General features: G+C 35.0%; 1 long non-coding RNA gene across 1 annotated transcript in view; it reads left to right on the top strand.

Annotated features, from left to right (window-relative positions):
• Positions 1-21,626, top strand: part of LOC122791638 — a 319,878-nt gene that overhangs the window by 151,335 nt on the left and 146,917 nt on the right. The window contains exon 2 of the long non-coding RNA XR_006363180.1: positions 3,489-3,603. This is a non-coding gene — a long non-coding RNA (uncharacterized LOC122791638). The remainder of the gene's footprint in view (positions 1-3,488; positions 3,604-21,626) is intronic.

Here is a 21,626-nt window from a genome sequence, read left to right as displayed (position 1 = left end):
TGTTTGTGTTTATTTAAAGACAAAAGAGCTAGAACTAATTCTGCATTGGAGAATTGTGGAATGGGTTTGTTGTAGGGAGTAATGGATAGGGAGAATGAGTAAAGTAGAGCTACTCCCCCACCTTTTTTCTGTACCCGGTCTTTTCTGATGATGGAGTAGTTTAGTGGTAGTATTTCAGCATCTTTTATATGAGGTTTTAACCAGGTTTCTGAAATAGCTAGGATGTCAGGCTTGTTGTGGTGAAGCCAGGCATGACAATTGGGGATTTTGTTAACTATGCTTCGGGCATTTAGAGAAGCTAATAGGATAGATTTAGATGTAGGGTAAGTGGTGTTTATTGCTGAAACAACTTATTCACCAAGGCCATACTCTATTTTTACTTTGTCAATTCCCAAGAACACCGTCTAGTTAGCTGACTTACTCAGAGTCACGCAGTAGGCAAATAGAGCTAGAAAGAGTCAAACCCTGTACCTTGACTACAGGAAGCAGCTCATTGAGAGCTTAGAGTTTAACCTACTGCACTAACTGCCAAACCTTCCTTAACTTCATTTTCTGATAAATCACTGAGGATAACAGTCAGTCATTAATGTTAATCATTAGAATTTTCATAGTTGTTAAAAAATGCATTTCATGTTCGTTAGAGTTATCTGGAACTTAAGGCTCTGAGCCGTTAACAAACTGCTTCCTGTAGTCAAAAGTACATGGTTTGAATACTTCTACCTCTATTTGCCTACTTTGTGCCTTTGTGCAAATCACTCTGACAGTGCTTCTGAGTCATCGCTGAAAAGGGACACTTTGTACAGTGTTTACTTGTTTAGCAAAAGATATTTAAAATTTTGGTGCTGGTCCCACATTATTTATGGTTTTATCCAGAATTTGTAAGCAAAGAAGCTAAAAGGTATTTTTGTCCATTCCTTGTAAATTTGTGGCTTTGCAGCAAATTGGTGTATATTGCAATGACAAGTATAAGTTTCAGAGTCATGATCCTTTAGAAAATACCTGATAATGCAAAGTTGTTTATTCTAGCAGAATATTTAAAATCTGTTCATGACTTTTGGCTTCTTTTTCTGATTTCAGCTAAGAAGTTGAGAGGACTGAGGGGAGGTTGCAATGGGTTTCACAGTATGGTTTTGACAGCAGTGAGCTAAGATACATTTCTGTCCCATTATTTATGATATTGTGTATTCCCTTATTCTCAAGCAGATATCTGAGGTGTACACTCATGTGAGTGGCTGTAACTGCTGTGTGTGTGTGTGTGTGTGTGTGTGTGTGTGTGTGTGTGTGTGTGTGTGTGTGTGTGTGTGTGTGTGTGTCTGTAAATACCCGATTCCTGCAACCTACAGTAGAGACACACACACATACACACACACACACACACACACACACACACACACACACACACACACACACACACACACACACACACACACAAAGCAAGGAGACCAAGGATAATGCCTACAGAACATGGCTCATATGATGATGTTCCTATTTACCACAATCAGTTCCTTCCTTTACATCCTTGTTTTTCAACTGTTGATAGTGTCTTTATTCTTTGGCTGTGTAAAAACTAGACAGTGTGAAGTCTATGAGCCTAATGTTAATATTTTAACTGAATATGTTTTTAATTAACCTTGTTTGTTTCAGGCATATAGATGGGAAATGCACTGTCTTGGGCTACAGCAGTCTGTCTGTCTGGTACTTAGTACAGATGAATAAGATTATGAGCTGCTTTTACAGTGCAGGGTTTGATTTCCTCAGCTTTCATTTGTTTACTGTGTGACTCTAACCAAGTCACTTCACCTGACAGTACTCCTTGGCTACCCCTGAAATGGACATTTACAGCTAGTGTGCTCTGTCAAGCTGTTGGCAAATATATTGCACATTTGTCTTTTGAATTCCTGTATCATTCACATATATACTAATTAGTACTTCACTATGTGCTATTTGATTATGAGTCCCAGCACACGTCTTTTAGTTTAATGAGACTCCAGATGCACTTCAATAAATGTGAGTTTCAAGGAAAAAGTTCACCTTTGCTCATGTTAGTCTGTTTTCAGTGTGAGACTCTTTTGTTTTAGCAAATGGCTATCAGTGATTCTGCAGTAAAGTTTAAAATAGTTTAAAATTAAATTCAAATGTATGTGATCATTATAAAAGTACAAAAAAATAAATAGTTTGCTCACTAACAGGTTTGAGCAGTGTATGGTAATTGTGGAGCGACAGCCAAGTAATGAGATATTGGTCTGGCTGAGGGGTGCCCAATCCATTACCCTGCCAATGGCCCTATTTGACAATGATTCAGCTCTGCCTGTATGGTATGTCCAAACTCTCTCAGTCCCCTGGTAAAATGCAAATTATCACAAAAGCTAGCCTTATTGGGCTAGGGTTGGGAGGTTGGTATAATGGTTAAAGTGTTAACCTCACAGACACAAGATGCAGAGTTTGATTCTCACCTTTGGAAGGGAAATTGGCTAGGCTTTAAATGGTTTACATGAGCAGCTAGCCTAGTACTTACCTGTGTTCTATATTTACCATATCCTCAGTATTTTCATGTAATTCTTGACCTTGCTGTGCTCCTTCCTCTATAATCATGACTCACTCAGAAGGCTCACCTTTATAAACAGAATGGGTGTCGGTGTACCCCCTTTATGATGATTCCCAAGACAGTAGAATATGATGGTATCTGCCTATTTTACCTATGCTGCTATAGTCAACAGAGTCAGCATGTCAATAAATTACAAATTCCAGTGGTGGGCCTTACACTAAGAACAATCTCCCTCTATTTTTATTATATATACTTAAAGAAAGGGTGAGCTAGATGGCTTAAGTTGTTGAGAGCTACTGACATTCAGTCCTGCCTTGCGTATCATTTAACACCACAAATGAGTCTTGGATCTGAGTGTCTAAATATTACACCAGGCTAGTTTAATGCTCCATATGCCTCAAACTTAACTGAGTCATCCATTCAGCTTGATGTACCCTTTCTGTCATACATCACTAAGCACATTGGTTTGCCATACCATGTTACTGCACAAAGCTGTTAGCAGAACCACTGTATAAAAAATGCAGACACAGTCAGTCCATGCCTGGAAACTTATTAACTCTAAATATTGCAGTGCAGCTTTGGCCAGTACAAATGCCTCCACCTGCTGTTGTTTTTGGCTGTTGATTTCCTGTCTCTTACTGGTGCCACACTTGTCAGTAATGGAGCACTGCTGTTTTGGTTACTGTTGTAAAATGATGACTTGGCTTATTGCTGAAAATACAACAAAATGACACAAGATGACAAAAACTCAGTAAGACATTAATATGACTTGTGAAAATTTATTTAGGCACATGTTAATTTATGTCAACAGCCAACATGTTAATTTATGTTTACCCACATGAAACTAAAATTAGTACAGAAGCACGTATTGCATGGTTAAATACAGAAAGGTGTTAAAATACAGCCAGTGTTCTCATGTCAGAAAATTCTTGTTTCCAAACAGATGAGCAATATTTTGCACCTAAAGACCATCAGAGGATAGAAGACCGAAAAGAGAGTAATTAGCCAAAATATAGTCAGCAGCAAAGAGAAGTAAAACTGCAGACTAGAATTCCCAGGTAAGTGGAAATAAAGTCTGTAATGTTCAATTTATTGGGATTAGTGGGAGACTCTACAACACATTCAGAATCATGCGTCTGAAATTAATTTTATGCTTGTCATGCCTAAATACATTTGCCACTTTAGTTGCATACCGTCTAGTGTAATAGTACAACTTTTACCAAGTCATCTGACCATAAGGCCTACTCCCAAACAACTGTGTGCAAAATACGTATAGTTCTCATTTTCTCCTGTTTAAGTACTGTCCAAAATATTGACAATAGCAGAAAATATAAATATATGTATTTACTTTTTATGACTGGATAGCTACCTAAGATAAAGAGCTAACCTAGTTTTAGGTAAATAATGCTATCCTCATTATCACTCAGAAAATGAATTATACTTCTTCTGTTTTTTGCATTTGAAGAGATGTCTACATTGGTGACATTGCAGCGGATGTAGAGAGAACAGTCTATGTTTTTTTTTTTTTTTTTTTTGTGAAAGCACAAAATGCTACTTCAGAGTTAATAGAGCAATGACATGGCATGGGATAGGATGGGATGGCATGGGATGAGATGGAATCGGATGGGTTGGGATGAGGGGCAATGAGATGAAATAAACTCTCACAAGGTTAGGTGGAATTGCCAGATATGTAGGAACATAGACTCAGTGCAATAATTACAACAAGATTAAGAATAAAGTGCATAATGTGAAATGATAAAATATAACTTATAATAAATAGGGAATCTTGGCATGGCTGTGTCAGATAATCCAAAGGTAAATGGTCAGCAGGCTATCTGTTTGAAATATGACATGCACCAAATATCCAGGGAACTGTAGGAACACACTACACAGAAAATAATAAAAAGAATTGAGACAGTGAAAAAGTAATTCAGTCTGCTTGGGAATAAAATTACCTATGCAAACACTTCCAGGCAAAAATCCTAAATCTTCTAGATTTTGTTGCATATTTAGGAGCCATACATATGTCCTCCCACTGTTTCTTCCCATTCCTGTATGACCTCTGATTGATTCCTATAGGTATTCTGCAATATTTTATATTCCCTACAAATTATTCTTTTTTTTAACAGCAGCTTTTCTTCTAAATTCAACTAAAAACTCAACCCAGTGCAGGTCTTTCATTTAGGATAACACTCTCTCTTTCTCTTTGCATATACTTTGATATCAATCCCTGATAGGGAAGGGAATCTCTGGTCTGCGGTTTAAATATCTTTGTGGCCTCTTCCCATTCTGTTACCTTTCTTCTGTAATTATTTGTTCCCAATACTATGGTTCATTTTGCCAGCTTCCTCCAGTAAATTCCAGCACCCTCTTGTCTATTCTCTTTACCCCTAATTGGAGTCATCCCTATTGGTAGAATCTCCTTTCTCAATTCCCATGTTGGTTTAGTTCTTAGTATACTTTCTGCTACTTTACGAATATAATATTCTGTATGACTGTTGTTACTCTCCTTGAAGATCTGCATCCAAAACTCCACTCTTTCCTTATTTCTTGAATTGCCCCCATTTTATCATCATTCATTTCTACTTTGAATTGTAGCTTTCTACTTATGTTAAGTATAAGAGCCTTAACTGTGTAGCTCTAAAATATTCCTTCAAATCAGGTAATCCTAAAACTCATTGTACTGTTTGAGGGATCAGCTTATCTCACTTGACTCTTGCCCTCTTCCCCATGTAGATAAAATCCTTCAACTCTTTATTAATTAATATCCCCAACTTCTCCTGTAGTTGATAAAATATGCCTAACCTGTGTATAAAGCTAAAGGGGCTAAAAATATTTTTACTACTTGTATTTTGCTATCCCTCTCCATAGGAACGCTGGTCCAGTTTCTCAGTTTTTTATATTATCGTTTTAGTTTCTTCCCACATATCTTTAGTTGCTATAACAAAATCCTTTTAACCCATACTTCCAAATACTTAATTTTAATGTGGCCCCATAAATATGGGTATTGCTGAACTAATTCATGTGTGGATACATAGTTTACAGCTGTTGCCTTTGTTTTATCTTCATTAATTTTATATCCTTTAAAAAATTAACTGTCTCAGAATGTTCCACAACACTGATATATCATTTTCTGGTTCTGTCAGGTACAAAATATTATCATCTGCAGAAAAAGTCCACTTTTCTTGAATACCTCACCAATTATATCCTTGAATTTCCGAGTCCCTTATTTTCTTTCCCAATGGTTCTAAATATAATAAAAAATAACAAAGTTGAAAGAGGACATCCCTGCCTGGTTCCTCTATTCAGGCACAACATATCAGAGAAGAACCCTCACACTTTGATATTTGCCTCTGATCCTTAAATATCCTCCATGATTATGTTATTGAATGCTTTCTTTGCATCAAGACCCTCCAACAATAGTGGTGTTTTCTTACATTCTACTTTCCTCTGGATAATCATTGTTCTGTTAATGTTGTCAAATGTTTGCATCCCCTCCACAAATCCACACTGATCCATATCTATCAATTTTGGCAACACCTTTGCCATTACTTTGGCCATTATAGACATAAACACTGTATAATCATGTTTTAAAATTGAAATGAGCCTATATGAAGCTGAATCTGATGGGTCTTTACTGTCTTGAGGTATTACAGCCACCACAGATTTTTTCTGGATGTTGTCATTTCCCCTCCTTTTAATATATTGTTAAATAAAACCTTCCAGATCTTTATCACTTCCTTCCCTCCTAGCTTCCACACCTTCACTGGAATACCATCTATTCCACGAAATGTTCCTATAGATTGGATATACATCATCATTTTTATCTCATCTCCTTCTGTCTTAACCATAAATTGATGAGCTTCATCTACCTCTAACTCTGGCATGTTTAAATCTTCCATAAATATTTCCATTTGTAGTTTTTGTTCATTTCCCCACTTCTCTGCTTTATACAAATTTTTATACATTTTCTGAGATATCTGTAATACTGCTATAGGATCTCTGGTTATTTTTCTTTGCACTTTTTGTTGCCTAATCATTGTGCCAAATGTTTTTGTGCTCTGGAGTTATTATCAAAAAATAGTTGCTTAACAGCAATCTTTCTAAACTCATGCATATTATTCAGGCACTCCCTTATTTTCTCTTTTTAGCACTCTACAATTGCACCTCTTCTTGTTCTGTGAGATTCTCTTTATTCTTTAATACTTTAACCTTTGTCAGCTGCTCTAAATAATTCATGTTACTTCTTTACTTCTTAACCATATCTCTTTTTCTTTTATTATGTCCCTATGTTTAAACTTTAATTTTTATCCCACTCACTAGCTACAACTTCCAGAGTACTTTCTATCTTTCCTAATAACTCCTGAATAATTTCCACTACCCATTCTTTAAATTCATCTCTCTGTAACAGGTAAGAGGGGAAGCACAAGTATCCCATCTTTACTTCATTCCCCTGCATTTTTCATATGTGAGAATCAGACCATGCACCTTGTGTCTATAAGGTAAACATCTTAATCATTATGCCAACCTTCCACTAGTTTAGCTTATTAATTATTGGCACATGATCTGAAATAATTATTGGATGTGTGTTTTTCAGTTAAATGCACATGCTTCTGTGAAATAAAATTTCTGTCTAGTCTAGCCCAGTTATTGTACTTTGGAGAATAATATGTAAATTCTATCTGAGTTCCTACTACTGAATTCACTTCTGATCAAAGACATTTTTTGATGCAGAACAGGCCAAGGTGGAAATACAAAAGTTTGTCCAACAAAAAGTGAGCCATGAAACAGAAGGGGGCTCTGCATCTCATTCTTCTGATAATAAAGCTTAGAGAGAGACTGCCAGTGAAACATTTTCCATTGTTCCACAGGAAAATGTTTGAGGGACAGGAAACAGCACAGGATCTGACTAAAAGTATTGGTAGTACCTTGGACTTGAACCAGAGCCTGGGTTTGGGAGATGGAGATAAACAGGAAGAAGACCAGGAACACTTAAATTAGTAAATACATGTGAGATTATAAAGCATCAATCACATTTGTGAAATATGACTTTACAAGAAATAGTGGAACGATTGGACTTTTGTTGACTTTGTTAAACTTGTGGGGGGCTGAAACACATATGCCCTGCTTCAGGTCATAAATGTTTGGAAGGACATTGAGGGGAAGGAGGAAAAAATGGAACGTAACTGTAAGTAAAACAATTTTTATTCTTAACAGTAGTTGTATGGGACATTTCATTATACAAATTGTTATGTTTTTAAAATAAAGTATTTTCAGTTTTTGTTGTATGTGATAAAGATACTAAAGTAAACAAGTGTCTTTTTTCTTATTTTATAGTTTTAAAAGGTGTCAGCATAATAATATCAAAAGGAAAGAAAGTCTGAACAAAAGCATTTTTAAGTTAATATGCTGTAATCTTTAATTTGAAGTGCAGGATGGGGTCTAAAAGTGCACAGGTTTTAACTTATGTAGAGTGATATGTTCTCTCTTACATTTGCATAGGTGAATGTCTGTATTAAGGCCTTTGACTTAGTCTAATAAAAAGTTTTTGTGCATGCAAGTAAATAACATGATACTGAAAGTAATTAAAAGTTTTCCTTTGGCAAATAAATAATCAGTGTAAGTACAGAGGTTAGTAGGGATGTACATTTGGTACTTGTGTTTCCATGGAGACAAGATGACTATAAGGGAAGCAGTAAACGCCATAACATGTTTTAAGGCTAAAGGTTGTTTTCTGAAATTATATAAGCTGTTTTTTTATATTTTGGAGGGAAACGAAGATAATAAAAAAAAACAGACAGCAGTTAGCATTAGTAAGAGCTCGGGGTATAATATGCATCTTAGCCTGGATAACCTTAATGTTAGGTTAAGTTATATCTATGTGTGCAGCTGTCAGTTTGGGACAATTGTTCCTATCAGGAGAGTTAAACTTCATTATTTGAATATTTACATAGTTTTGTGTGTTTGTTTTAAGCTACTAGGTTACAGGAGGTATTCTGGGGGTTTGTTTGGTTTTCTGTTCAGGGGTTTTCATTAAAACAAAAAGTCTTGTAAAATGTGACATAGGTTCAAATGGAGATGACAAGAAAAAACATGTATAAGAGATCAACCTGCCAAACATTCATGGGTGCATGTAACACAAAGGCTGTAATACATAATAGGTAGGAATAATAATTTCTTATTATAATGGCTATACTAAACATATTATTTTGAAATGTGAATGACCTCACAGGTATAGGCAAAAAGGTAAGAGTATAGAAATACATTAAGAAAGTGCAAATAGCAGTGCTACAGGAGGCACATGTGGAAAGAACTTAACATATGAATTTGATAAAGAAAGGATTTCAGGATGAATATTCAGCAAAATATCAGAGACAAAGGAAAAGTGAGAGTGCCCTAATTGCTAGCGGAACTCCAATAGTGATAGAAGAGGAAAAATACAATTGTATAAGATGAACGTATCTTAACAGTAGATATTTTAATGATCACTGATGCAGTAACCTTAGTAATGTGGGTTACATTCTGCCAATGATGTAACAGCTGTCCAGCTTTGAAAAGCTTGAGAGCACCTTCCACTTGCCCAAAGTGTCAAGCAGCTTGAGTTTTGTAGACTAAAGGATAGGTTTGGGTGCAAATCCCTTCAGAGCTTTCTTGCCAGCAGGAAGAAGGAGGCTGAGCCCTGAAAAGACTATACTTCATCAGGGCAAGTATCTACTAGATATTTATGTGCTTGCATCTGTCCTTGGTGTAACACAACTCTGCATTTTTATCCCTACTGAAACTGCTCCCCAAGTAAAGTTTGAAGTGTATGTAGTGACTGCTTTGATGCAGGGAGGGAGAAGGGGAGACCTGGATTTAAACATATCTGTTGTCTCCACCAAAAGATTTCTCTTCTGACAAACCATAGCACTGGGATTTGAAAAAAGAAAGGGTGTTGATGCTGGGACCAAAGATATTTCAGATACCACTGCATCTTTCTCATGTGAAGTCTTTTCAAGGGTATCATAAGAATCAAAGATGACATGCAACCCAAAATGCTGAGGTATTCTCTCACTGAGACTGAAGTCTGAGTGAAAAACCTTAGAAACAGATCTAAATAAGGATCTCTTTTCCTGTGGAAGAAAAGTTTTTTTTTTTAATTAGGTGTCTAGTTGACATAACTGGAACACAATCCTGAGTGAGGGAGTCAAGAAAGACTTTTGGCTGCTCTCTTGGAATCCCAGTTTGTGTAAGAGATCTCTCACCCACACTTTGAAAAAGACTCTGCAAAGATAATCAAGTCATCTAAATATGGAAGAACATGGATACCCTGTGGCCTGCAATGAGTGGAGCTAGGCACTTTATGAACACTCTTGGTGCAGTAGATAGTCAAAGTTTAAAGTAGGGAACTGGTTGTGATCCAGGCATACAAAACCTTAAGAAACATCTGAAGTCTGGATGAATATGGTTGTGATCTTATAAATCTAGTGTTACCAGTAAATTTGAAAGAGGAAGAAGAGGTAACAGGCTGTAAAGTTACATCATTTTGAATTAGGGCACTACCACAAACAGGTTCAGGAAAGAAACATTCAGATCTGGGCTCCAAGCTTTTTCTTTCTTTGGCACCAGGAACTTCCTTGAATAAAAATCCTTCCCAACTTGGGAAGAAGGAACTGACTCTATCAGTCCTTCGGGACAGCATGTGATGAATAACAGGTGGAAAAAAAAGAGTCTGATCTGGAGGAATGACCCTCTGGAAAGAAAGGATTTCCTCCCACTTGTTATCCATAACCGTGATGAATGAAATTAAGAGCCCATTTGTCCAAAGCAATCTGTTGCCAAAGAGAAAATTTGAGATTAAGACTTTCCTGAAGAAAAAGGGAGCCAGGGTGGGAGTGGGTCACAAGGTCTCTTGAATAGTCATTCAAACATATGAGACTGTCCTTAGTTTTGAGAGGTTAGAGAATTCTTTTTGGAACTCCCTTGTGATTCCTTCTTAAACACCTGCTTACCTGAATTCGGTTGACACTGTTTATTCTGTTTTACTGCCAAAAATGGAGGAGGAGAAAGAAAATCACTTAGAATATTTGGGAAAGGAGAGCTGAAAAATCTTACAGATTCCATGGATCAGCTTGCCCCTTTCATCTTACTTTTTGATCACCTCTGCAGTAGAGGGGCCAAACACTAAACCTCTTTCCAATGGAGAGTTTAAAAGGTAATTTTTAACATAATTTGTAAGGTTTTGAGAATGCAGCCATGCAAACCTCCATAAAACAGTATCAGTGGCCATAGACCTGGAAGAAGTATCAACAGAGTCATACACACATTGAAAAGAATGAGTAGTGGGTGACCTGTGCAAAAGAAAAAAACTAAGTTATCTAAAGTAGATTTTTCCTCACAAAGTCTGGAGCATTTCTCCCCAGGCCTCCACTGAAAATTGGTTTTGTTCCAAGTCGGACTTTCCTGGTAAACAAATGTTAAATAAATAAATAAATAAAAAGAAACTGCAAATAAAACATTCTTTACACCTTCACAATTTGTCAGAACAAACTTTAACGTATGAACCTGACAATTCAAAATTCTGAAAAAACAAAGTTGCAGAAGTATACGCTTTTTCCCATAACTATCAATAATTTTGCAATCCTTATCAGAAAGAGTAGGATTGAAATTAACTAAGTGCTTAGTAGGAGAGGAGTCAACTAGTGTTAAAGCTGCTGGGTCAGGTTTGGGAAAGTGTACAAAAATTTAAAAGACTGAGGAATTTTACACATCCTGTCTGCCTTTTTAGGGCATCTGGCTGACTAACAGCAACACTGCATGCAGTTATACACACACATCCTCTAAAGGTGATAGAACAAGCAGAATAGTTGTAGGTTATGAAAAATCCTTCTGTAACAAATCATAGTGTTTTCTGAGGGACTGAAAAAAACTCTGTGTTTTCCCATTGAAAACATTAGCATATTCTAGCAATAGTCTCAGAGAAAAGGAACCCCACAGAGAGAATCAGAAACTGAACTCTCATCGGGAAGGAAAAAAACTCTGAATCCATTCCTGCATATTCTTGTCCGGATTCAGAATCTTGAATTTCTTCAGAAAAAGAGGAATCTCTTCTTTTGCCAGAAACTACTCTACAAGAAGGATCCATAGCCTGAATTAAACCCTAAGCCAGACACAGTAAACTACTCCTGTCTAAAGAAATTTGAGGAGTAGATACATGCTTGGTTTTCTGTTTCTTTTTGACTGGAAAAATGGGACCAACTGTGTCACTATTGTCAGCAGCTGCTTCCCCTGAGATAGGCACAACATTCTGGCACAACAGGGAAACCTTCCCTGGTCCCTCTCTCAGGACCAACAAGAGTGGTTCTCCCTTGCCCACTGAGGGGACTCCAACAGATGCATAGCATGTGGCTAACCTCCTGTCCGTAGTTGGTATAGGAACACACAAGAGGGATCCGGGAAAAAAATTGAGTGGTCTGAGGTACAACAAATGGACCCAGCAGAATTACCCACCTGTGTTTGAGACAAATTGCTAGCCTGCTGTGGTGGCAAAGGCTGTTTTCTTAACTTTTTCTTTTTGTGGTTGGAAAAAGGATCAACTGTGGAACTGGCTGTCTGTTCCATGGTTAAGCTGAAAATGGTGCCTCTTTCCCAGGAAGACAAGTAGCAAATACCAGTAAAACTACCAGTCCACAAAAATTACTTTTTTGACAGAAAAAAACACAGCAAAAAATACTTTTAAAAAATATGCTAGCCCAACCAAGGAAAAATAAGCACAATATTTCCACAGAAAATATGCTTTCAGTTAGTACTACGTCTAAACTGACAGAAAAAAATGAGTGCTCCATTTAAAAGCAAGTTACAATCCAATCTTGAGAAAGTTAATACAGTCTATTAAAATGCATTAAAATGCAATACTCCTAGCTTTAAAATAACTTTCCTGAAGAGAAAAGTAATAAAACATCAATAAATTTAAGAAAATGGAAAAGGAAATTACTGCCCAACAAAGGAAAGCACAAGCTGACCCTCATTCCTCAAATGCCTCAGAGGAAAGTACTCTTCAGCAGCAGTACAGCTCTGAAGGCCTTTGCACCCAGACTTGTCTTTTAGCCAGCTCAGCTCAAGCTGCTTAACATTTTGTGCACATGGAAGTACCCTGAAGCTTTGGAAGCTGGCTGGTCATTATATCCTTGGCAGGATATTACCCATATTGCTAATGCTTCTGCAGCAGTGATCAACATGATAAACATAAAGATAGTAATGGTAGATTTGTGGTAGTAAGGTGCTACTGGCAAGGGAGGAGGAGTATGCTGGCAAATACTTATATTCCACCTAAAACTACTACAATGAAGGTTAACAAAATTCAGGGAATATTACTTATAGGTGGGGACTGGAATTTGATTTGCAAAAGTGAGGCTGTATCTGGAGGACATAGAAGCAAAAATATAACCAAAAGAAGGTAGATTTCTGAAGACATTTATGAAAATATTTTGTATGAAGATATTAATTTAGTAGCAGGAGTTCAGAGAGAATAATTTATATATTTTCCCCGGTGTACAAAAACTGGGATAGGCTACACAGAAGTTATATTTCACAGGAACATATATATTTAAGTGAAAGTTTTGATATGCATCCAATAACTATTCAGATTATGCAATAATAATAACTAAAATAAAAATACAGAGTAAGAAATAAAAATGAGACACTGGCATGTATGCAAATATCTGTTAAACAGAGGGAAATTTAAGGAATGGGCCATGGAAATTATTCGGGAATTATTAGGGAAGATAGAAATTTCTTCAGAAAATATAGCCACTGAGTGAGATAAATGGAAGTGGTATTTAAAAATTGAGTATAAATAAGCAAATAGAGATATGGTTAAGAAACAAGAATTATTATTTAGAGGAACCAACAAAGGTTAAAGTATTGCAGAATAGGTGAACCTCACAGAACAAGAAAAGGTGCAGCTGCATAGTGCTAAAGTGAAAATAAGGGAATACTGTGATAATATGCATGAGTTTACAAAGATTGCTGTTAAGCAACTGTTTTTGATAATAACTCTAGAACACAAAAGCTTTTAGTACAATGGCTCAGGCAACAGAAAGTAGAAAGGGTTGCTGCCAAGCTTAGGAGGCCTATAACAAGGAAATACCGAGAGATCATGTAGAGGTATTAGAAATATTTATGAAAGTTTGTGAAAATCTGTATGAAGCAGAGAAATGTAGAAATCAAGACAAAGTACAAATGGAAATGTTTATGGAAGGATTAACTATGCCAAGGTTAGAGGTAGATGAGGCTCAATTATTAACAGGATAGGAGGAGATGAGATAAAAATGTTGATTTATGACCAATCTACAGGAAAGTCTCCAGGAAGAGGTGGTGTTCCTGTGGAAGTTTGGAAATTAGGAGGGAAGAAAGTGATAACGATCTGGAAGGTTTTGTTTAACAGCACTTTAAAAGGAGGAGAAGCACCAACGTGCTGGAAGAAAGCTGTGCTGGCTGTAATACCAAAAGATAATAAAGACACATCAGGTCCAGCTTCATACAGGCCCATTTAAATTCTAAACCATGACTGTAAAATGTTTATGTCTATAACGGCTAAAATAATGGCAAAGGTGGTGCCAAAATTGATAGATATGGATCAATGTGGTTTTGTGGAGGGGAGGCAACCATTTGACAACATTAATAGAACAATGATGATCTGGGGAAGCAAAATGTAGGAAAATACCAGTGTTGCTGATGCTTTTGATACACAGAAAGCTTTTGACAGAGTAAGCTGGAGTCTATGAGTAGGGTAATGGAAGCATTTGCATTTCTTGACACACTAATAAGGTTAATTAGAAGGATAGATGAGGTATTGGAGGTGAAAATTAAAGTGTGGGGTTCTCTGATAAGTCTGTTTGAACAGAGGAACCAGGCAGGGGTGTCCTCCTTCCCATTTGTTATTTGCATTGTATTTAGAACCACTGACAAATAAAATAAGGTACTCAGAAATTTAAGGATATACTTGGCATGGTAATAAAGAAAAGTCAGCTTTATTTGCAGATGATATTATTTTGTATCTGATAAAACCAGAAATGGACATTTCAGTGTTGTGGAACATTCTGAGACAGTTTCAAGTCTTTTCAGGATCAAAATTAATGAAGATAAAACAAAGACAATAGCTGTAAACTATGTACTCACACACAAATTGGTTCAGGAATACCCATATTTATGGGAACATGAAATTAAGTACTTAGGAGTCTGGGTTAAAAGGATTCTGTTATGGCAGCTAAGGATATGTGGGAGGAGGCTAAACAAAAGATAATATAAAAACTGAGAAATTGGAAGCTATGTTTTATGGATATGGATAGCAAGATACAAACAGTGAAATGTTTTAAGCCATTTAGTTTTATACACAGGTCAGGCATATTTTTATTAACCAGAGGAGAAATTGTGGATAACACTCAATAAAGAGTTGAAGGATTTTATCTTGATGGGGAAGAGATCAGTAGTCAAGTGGGATAAGTTGATATTTCCAATACAAAAGTAGCTGAAAGTATTCTAAGAACTAAGCCTACATGGGAATGGAGAAAGGAGATTATGCTGATAGGGATGGCTGCAATTAGGAGTACAGAGAATAGATAAGAGGGGGTTGGAATTTACTGGAGAAAACTGGAAAATGAACCAAGGTATTAGGAGCGAATAATTAGAAAGGAAAAGGTAATAGAATGGGAAGAGGTTAGAATGGGCTGCAGGTTAGAGATTGCCTTCCATATCAAGCACTAATATCAGAGTATAGGCTAAGTGAACAGAATAGGGGGATCTGAAAGACCACCACTGGTAGAGTTTTTAGTAGAATCTAGAATAGAAGCTGCTGATAAAAGAGACAATTAGTACAACATACAAAATATTGCATGACAACTGTAGAAATCTATCAGAAGATGTTAGAAAGGATTGGGAAGAGAGAGAGATTGAATAAGGAATTCACAAAGAAAAAAATGGGAGGCTATATGTATGGCTCCCAAATATAAATTCGATAAGATTTAGGACTTTTGTTTGGATGTATTTGCATAGGTATTTTTATACCTCAGGCAGACTCCAAATAATTTTTCCTCAGGTAGATTGCAAATGTTGGAGATGTGATATAGAAGAAAGAGATAATTGGGAACAGATTTCTTTTGGAGTGTAATGAGTTGGCAGACTTTAAAAATTCCCATGCAGACTACTCTGTCAGAAATACTGAGTGAGCAAATTGGTATAATTAAGGAAATTATTTTTTGAGCTGAGGCACATAGTCAGAATTGTCACAACATAGTAAGGCCTTGCTGAGTCTAATTCAGGTGTTTGCCAAAACAAGCAATTACTAGAAAATGGAAATCAAAGTCTAAACCAGCCATACTGGAAGTAATAAGTAATAAATATAGTAACAGAGATAAAAGAACTGGAAGTCGGATCTTTAAAAAAGTTAGGAGCAAATTACAAATGGGGATTCTGGGAACAATGCATGCAGAATAATGTTTTAGAGAAGGAATGAGGTTTAAGGGAAGGCAGAAACTGAATGAGCTATGCAATATTTGATTGACAATAATTGTATAGAAGATTATGTGTGACGTATAATGTTTGCAACTTAAAATATGGTAATATGGCTTATTTTCATTTATATAAACATATGATTGCCTATGTTATAAGTGACAATTCAATAAAAATGTTCTTGTTTAAAAAAATATACCTAAAACTGGCTTCTCTCCAGTTATCACATAAGACAAAGTCCTAAAAAGCTAAAAAAATTGCATTGATTCACCATATTTCAACTGCAGTTACTTCCTTGTAATCAAACAGACATAAACTTTTGTATTCTGGTAAATATGCATTGGTAGTACATATAACTGAAGTTTTTCAGAATCAGCCAGGCCAAACAGCTATTTTTTTTATTTGCACTCCTATTTCTTGATTGCTTCTGTATATACCCCTTTGTAGGTTTTAAATGATTTTTACATGTTTTTGAGCAAGCATTTGTAAAATTTAATACCCAATAAATTATATTGACATTAGATCCCCTTTCTTCTGAAGTCCTTCATATTGTCAGTTTATCAGCCAGAAAGAATATCTGACTACTACAAATTTGTTTTAAAAATATGGGTCTCTGTATTCATCTGATAAGAACATAAGTATTCATCTGATGAACTATATTCGCCTAGATGTTAAAAATAAAACACTTTCATGAAAAGTGTTTTTTTATATATTTCTTCATCAGTCATGTCTCTTGACAGCAGTATAGTCATTAAATGTTGGAAGGTCAGATCATTTACCATTTCTAAAAAAAATGAATAATTCATCACACTGATTTCACAAAATTGGTAATTGTATTTTTCCAGTTATACACAAGATAGATTAGGGGAAAAATTTCAACATACTGTTTATATAATTGGTGGGTTAATTTTTCAAAACAATGGACAACTTTTAAATGTTATATGGTGTCATAGACCATCTTTTTAAAACATTATTGAAACAAATTAAAGAGAAAAGGTATTTGCTGAAATGTATCAAAGTCAATAAATATGCAGGACAGAGGACCACCATTGAAAGACAAATATGAAATATCTTGCAGGAAGGAGTTAAAGTTAAACTCATGTCTACTTTATAGACAAAGTGTATAGTTACTTGCTGAATGGAATGAAACATTATTTGCATCTGTTTTGCCTAAAATCTGGGACCATAACAACATGGAAGCCTTCTTCCATAATAGTAAGATAATTTCAAATCCAAATGAAATGGAACTTATCTTCCAAAATGTATTTGTAGATACCAACATTAATGATAATGTAGTGCACATGCTGAACCAAAACTTCTTCATGGAAGCAAAAATGTCTAAATCTCATGTATTTCAAAAGCTTATATTGAATTCAGAGCTATTTCTCATATCATACAAAATCTTCCAAGTACTAATGTCCCAGGACCAAATATTTTACAAAATGAGTTTTGAGATTTGCTTTCAATTTTTCAGCCTTGCAATCTCATCTGTTTAAAACTGTTTCATTCACTTAACTTAGATGGTAGTCCTGACACATACTTCAGTTTTGTGATCACAGTTTTAGTTCCTAAACCTGACAAGCATCCCAAAATTGTTAACTATCATCTAACCTCACTTTTGATTTCTGTCTATATGATCACACACAGTAGTGAATAATTATGTTTTGTAGCACCTTCCATGCACAATTAGCCTATGTCTGTTTGGCTTCATTTCTTCAAAGGATATGAATTTGGCAAATCATAGTCTTCAGTTTGTTTTATTCTACATTTACAGTAACTCTTTTAAATTTTTGACTGTGGTCGTTTTTGTACCCACAAATACTTATAAGGCATTTGACAGTTTAGACAGGGAGTTTATCTTTCTAATGTTGCAGGAGTTAGGTTTACTCAGTAACTTTAGTATTGTTATTCTATCCTTATTTGTTTTCTTCAATTTTTACTTTCAAATAAACAATAGCTCATCTTCAGAAATTATAAGTATATATGGAAAGCTGCATCAGAAATGTTCCTTATCCACTTCTTTATTTATCCTTGCCATTAACCTTTAAAGTGCTATCCTGAGGGAAGCAGCTATAAATCATATTTATTTTAGGCACTTAAACTTTAATTGATTTATGGAGATGATAAGCTACTTATGATATCTGATGTCCATCATTCAGTAAACACTTTTTTATTTAAAAAAGGTTTGTCCTTTAGCGTATTATAAGTTGAATAAAGATAAACATCCAATTCTACATCTGAAGTCCAGAGATCCAAGCATTATGTCTTTCCATTACCGCTGTATTAAACTCTTCCACTGGGTGTACTGTGGACATCCTAAAACAGCATAGAAACACAGATTATTACCATTTTCAAAAATCTCAAATGGCAGAAAACAACTGAATAGTTTCTTTAGCTGACCTTGTAGAAAGCACAGCTATGAAGGAATGTTGAAAGAGTGCAGTTTCTGTAGACAGTGTAGACAGGGCAAATATAGATGGAATATTCATTATACTATGATTGCCACTTACTGCAATCAACTGCATGCACAGAGTTCAGAAATGCATTGAGAGGAAATTTCATTTTTTTCATTTTCTATGTGGATGAACAAAATTATTAAATATACTCCCAGTGATCATAAGCATAAAGAGGACATATCATATATAGAACTTTTGAACAAAATAGATATAAACAATAGTTAATAAATTTAATGTGGCACATAGAAAGAAGTAAACCCTTAGCTAATTATACTCTAGATCATAATGAAGTAACATATAATAGTATCATAATTTAAGGTTATATGCTACTGATTTCATAAATTTAAGCAGAGTACATTCATATTCAGAACCTTTCATAACCTCTCTTCTCATGTCATTGCAAGCCTGTGTCTCAGCAAGAGGGGAATTCCAGCATGTATCTCTCCCACAAACATTCAACACAGTTTTGATCTGACTGTAACAGCAATATGGCAGAAGCAAGTGTAACAACTTTTACCCAAGAATGAATGCAACGTACAGTGTTCTGCTTTAACAGAATTCATAGGTTTCACTAAAGTCCCTTTGTGCTAAATCTAAATATTCCAAAGGTTATTGGAAATTCTGTTGAATTCTATTACCATTCCTTACCCTTGTAACATACTTTCTAAGTTTTCTATGTGTGTACCCTTCCCATTTTCAAAATAATACAAGTAGCAAATTCCAGAAAACAGTGTTTTAGTGACTCATACACATCTGTGACATCACTGACATTTAAAATACGCTATAGCAATTAAAAATTTCACAAACATTTGGAAATGTATGCCATATGAGTACAGTTCAGCTAGAGAAAGCTTCTATATATTTTGCCAAATTGCCTGTTCTAAATGAAAAGGATGACATTTTGGCTTGCAGGAGGGAAAATTTTGATGAACACTCTTAGAAGCAGAAAACACAAGCTCTGTTAAGATATAAGAAAATGATGACATACAATCAAACCTTACAAAGAAATCAGTAGTATTATCCCACATGATACTGTACACAAAGCATTTGTTCATGGTCATCGGTATGTAGTTAGAAGAACACATTGCTTTCTTCATCTCTGGGCTTCATATGCATGAGTTAAATACAACTGTCACATGATACTGCTATTGGTTTAAAAGTTGTCACTTCACGTCCATAGGCTCACTCTAAAATCATTCAAATTTTCTAAAGTTGTTAAAAAGCAGTGTCTGTGGAGCAACAAGTTTCATTGGTGCAGAAGGTTGTGGGTTCTATTCCCACAAGAGGTAGATGGATTCCTGACACTGCAGTTCAGCATGGGGAGGGCTGCACTCCTGAGTGTGTCTTCCTTCAAATGAGATGCTAAACTGAGGCTATATCTGCTTGAATTGGTGATTGCTCAGGAGGATGTAAAAGATCCTTCTGCACCTGTTAAAAATAGTAAGGGTCCTTTATTAAAATCCATAATATACATTATATATAAAACATATACAACTTTTTTACAATTATTTATAATTATTTACATTTATTAACTTATTGGTAAGACATTTTCAGTGCATTAACCTTTTTTCTTTACTTTGTTGATTTCCCCACTCTTTTTCCACAACCAAAATCATATTTTTTTCACAAAATGTCTGATAATATCCATTTACCATTATATTTTATCTCATTTATTATTTCATTCCGCACAGTTCATACTATACAAAACAATTTATCTAAATTATCATTGCCTTGTTTTTTACCATAATATCCATATTCTATCATGTCCATATTTATATATTGTATACTTTCCAAACCTTTTATTATTCCTTTTTCACATATTTCTTGCCATAATTTCTTTACTCTTTCACATTTCAAAACATGTTCTGTAGTCTCTGTCTTACTACAATAACTGCAAATTCTTTCTTCTATTTTTATATAGCATATTTGTCTTTGCTGGTAACTTATTTATCATTACTCTCCACAAAAAAATCACTACATACTAAATATCTCTCATATCTTTCTAATCTCGCTTTTATTTATTTAATTAGTTATTTATTTATTTTTGTTTCCAAATGTTTCAATGGAAATACATAATAGTACTTATTCATTACACTTTTATACAATCCCCTTCTATTTTTCTATGTTATCCATAATAACTTTCCAAAATAACATTTTCTCTTGATATATTTTCATTTATGTACTAGGTCTCCTTTCCCTTTTTAAATATTTAACCTATTCCCATACGCCTGTAAAAGTTACATTTTCCTTCATTACACTTATCATTCTATCATCTTTTTCCTTTAACCATGACAAAACTTTATATAAATCCAATGATGCCATATGCATGGTTGGATGAATTAACCACAATCTCCTTCCTGTTTTCCTTAACATATTGTATTCCTCTTATGACTGGATTTAATCTTGATCCCCCATGTAGATAAAAATACTACTGACATTATATATTTTTCCATATTCTCTTGGTATTGTAAACATACCTGCTAAATATACAATTTTACCCGATATATCCAAATTGATTAAATATGTTTTTTTTTTCTAAATGTCAATTTATATGTTCTACAAAATATAAAGATATTTCTTATCTTATCAATTATATTCTTCCACTGTGTACATCCCTGCTGTTCCTTACCAAAGTTTATGCCTACAATTTATATCTATTCTTTATTGAACTGCATCCCTTCTATTTTATCTAGAGATCCTAGTTCTTTACTCTTTTCCTTATTAATACTCACACCAATCACCTTTAATTCTTGAATGAGATTTCCAATAGCTATTTTCATCCATTCTTCATTTTTCATAATTAATACTATGTCATCCGCAAAAGAAAACATTACTGGCTCTTGAATCCCTTCTACAGTACAGCATTCAGCACCCGTCAAAGTTAACTTTATTTCATTAACAACTGAATTCATAATTAAAGCAAATAAGAAACTACTTGATGGACACCCCTCTCTTATACCACTTCTTATTTCTGTCTCCTCACATAACCACCCATTTATGATTAATCTCACTTTCTTCTTCCTATACACTGAAGCAAATATGTTAATTATTTTCTTATTTACATTATATTCTTTTAAAATCTCTCATAATGTATCATGATGTATCTTATCAAATACTTTGCTAACATCTCCTATCAA

The sequence above is a fragment of the Protopterus annectens genome, chromosome 1.part2, assembly GCF_019279795.1.
Source record: "Protopterus annectens isolate FY-2018-M chromosome 1.part2, PAN1.0, whole genome shotgun sequence".
NCBI lineage: Eukaryota > Metazoa > Chordata > Ceratodontiformes > Protopteridae > Protopterus > Protopterus annectens.
This window is presented reverse-complemented; position numbering and strand designations above follow the sequence as displayed.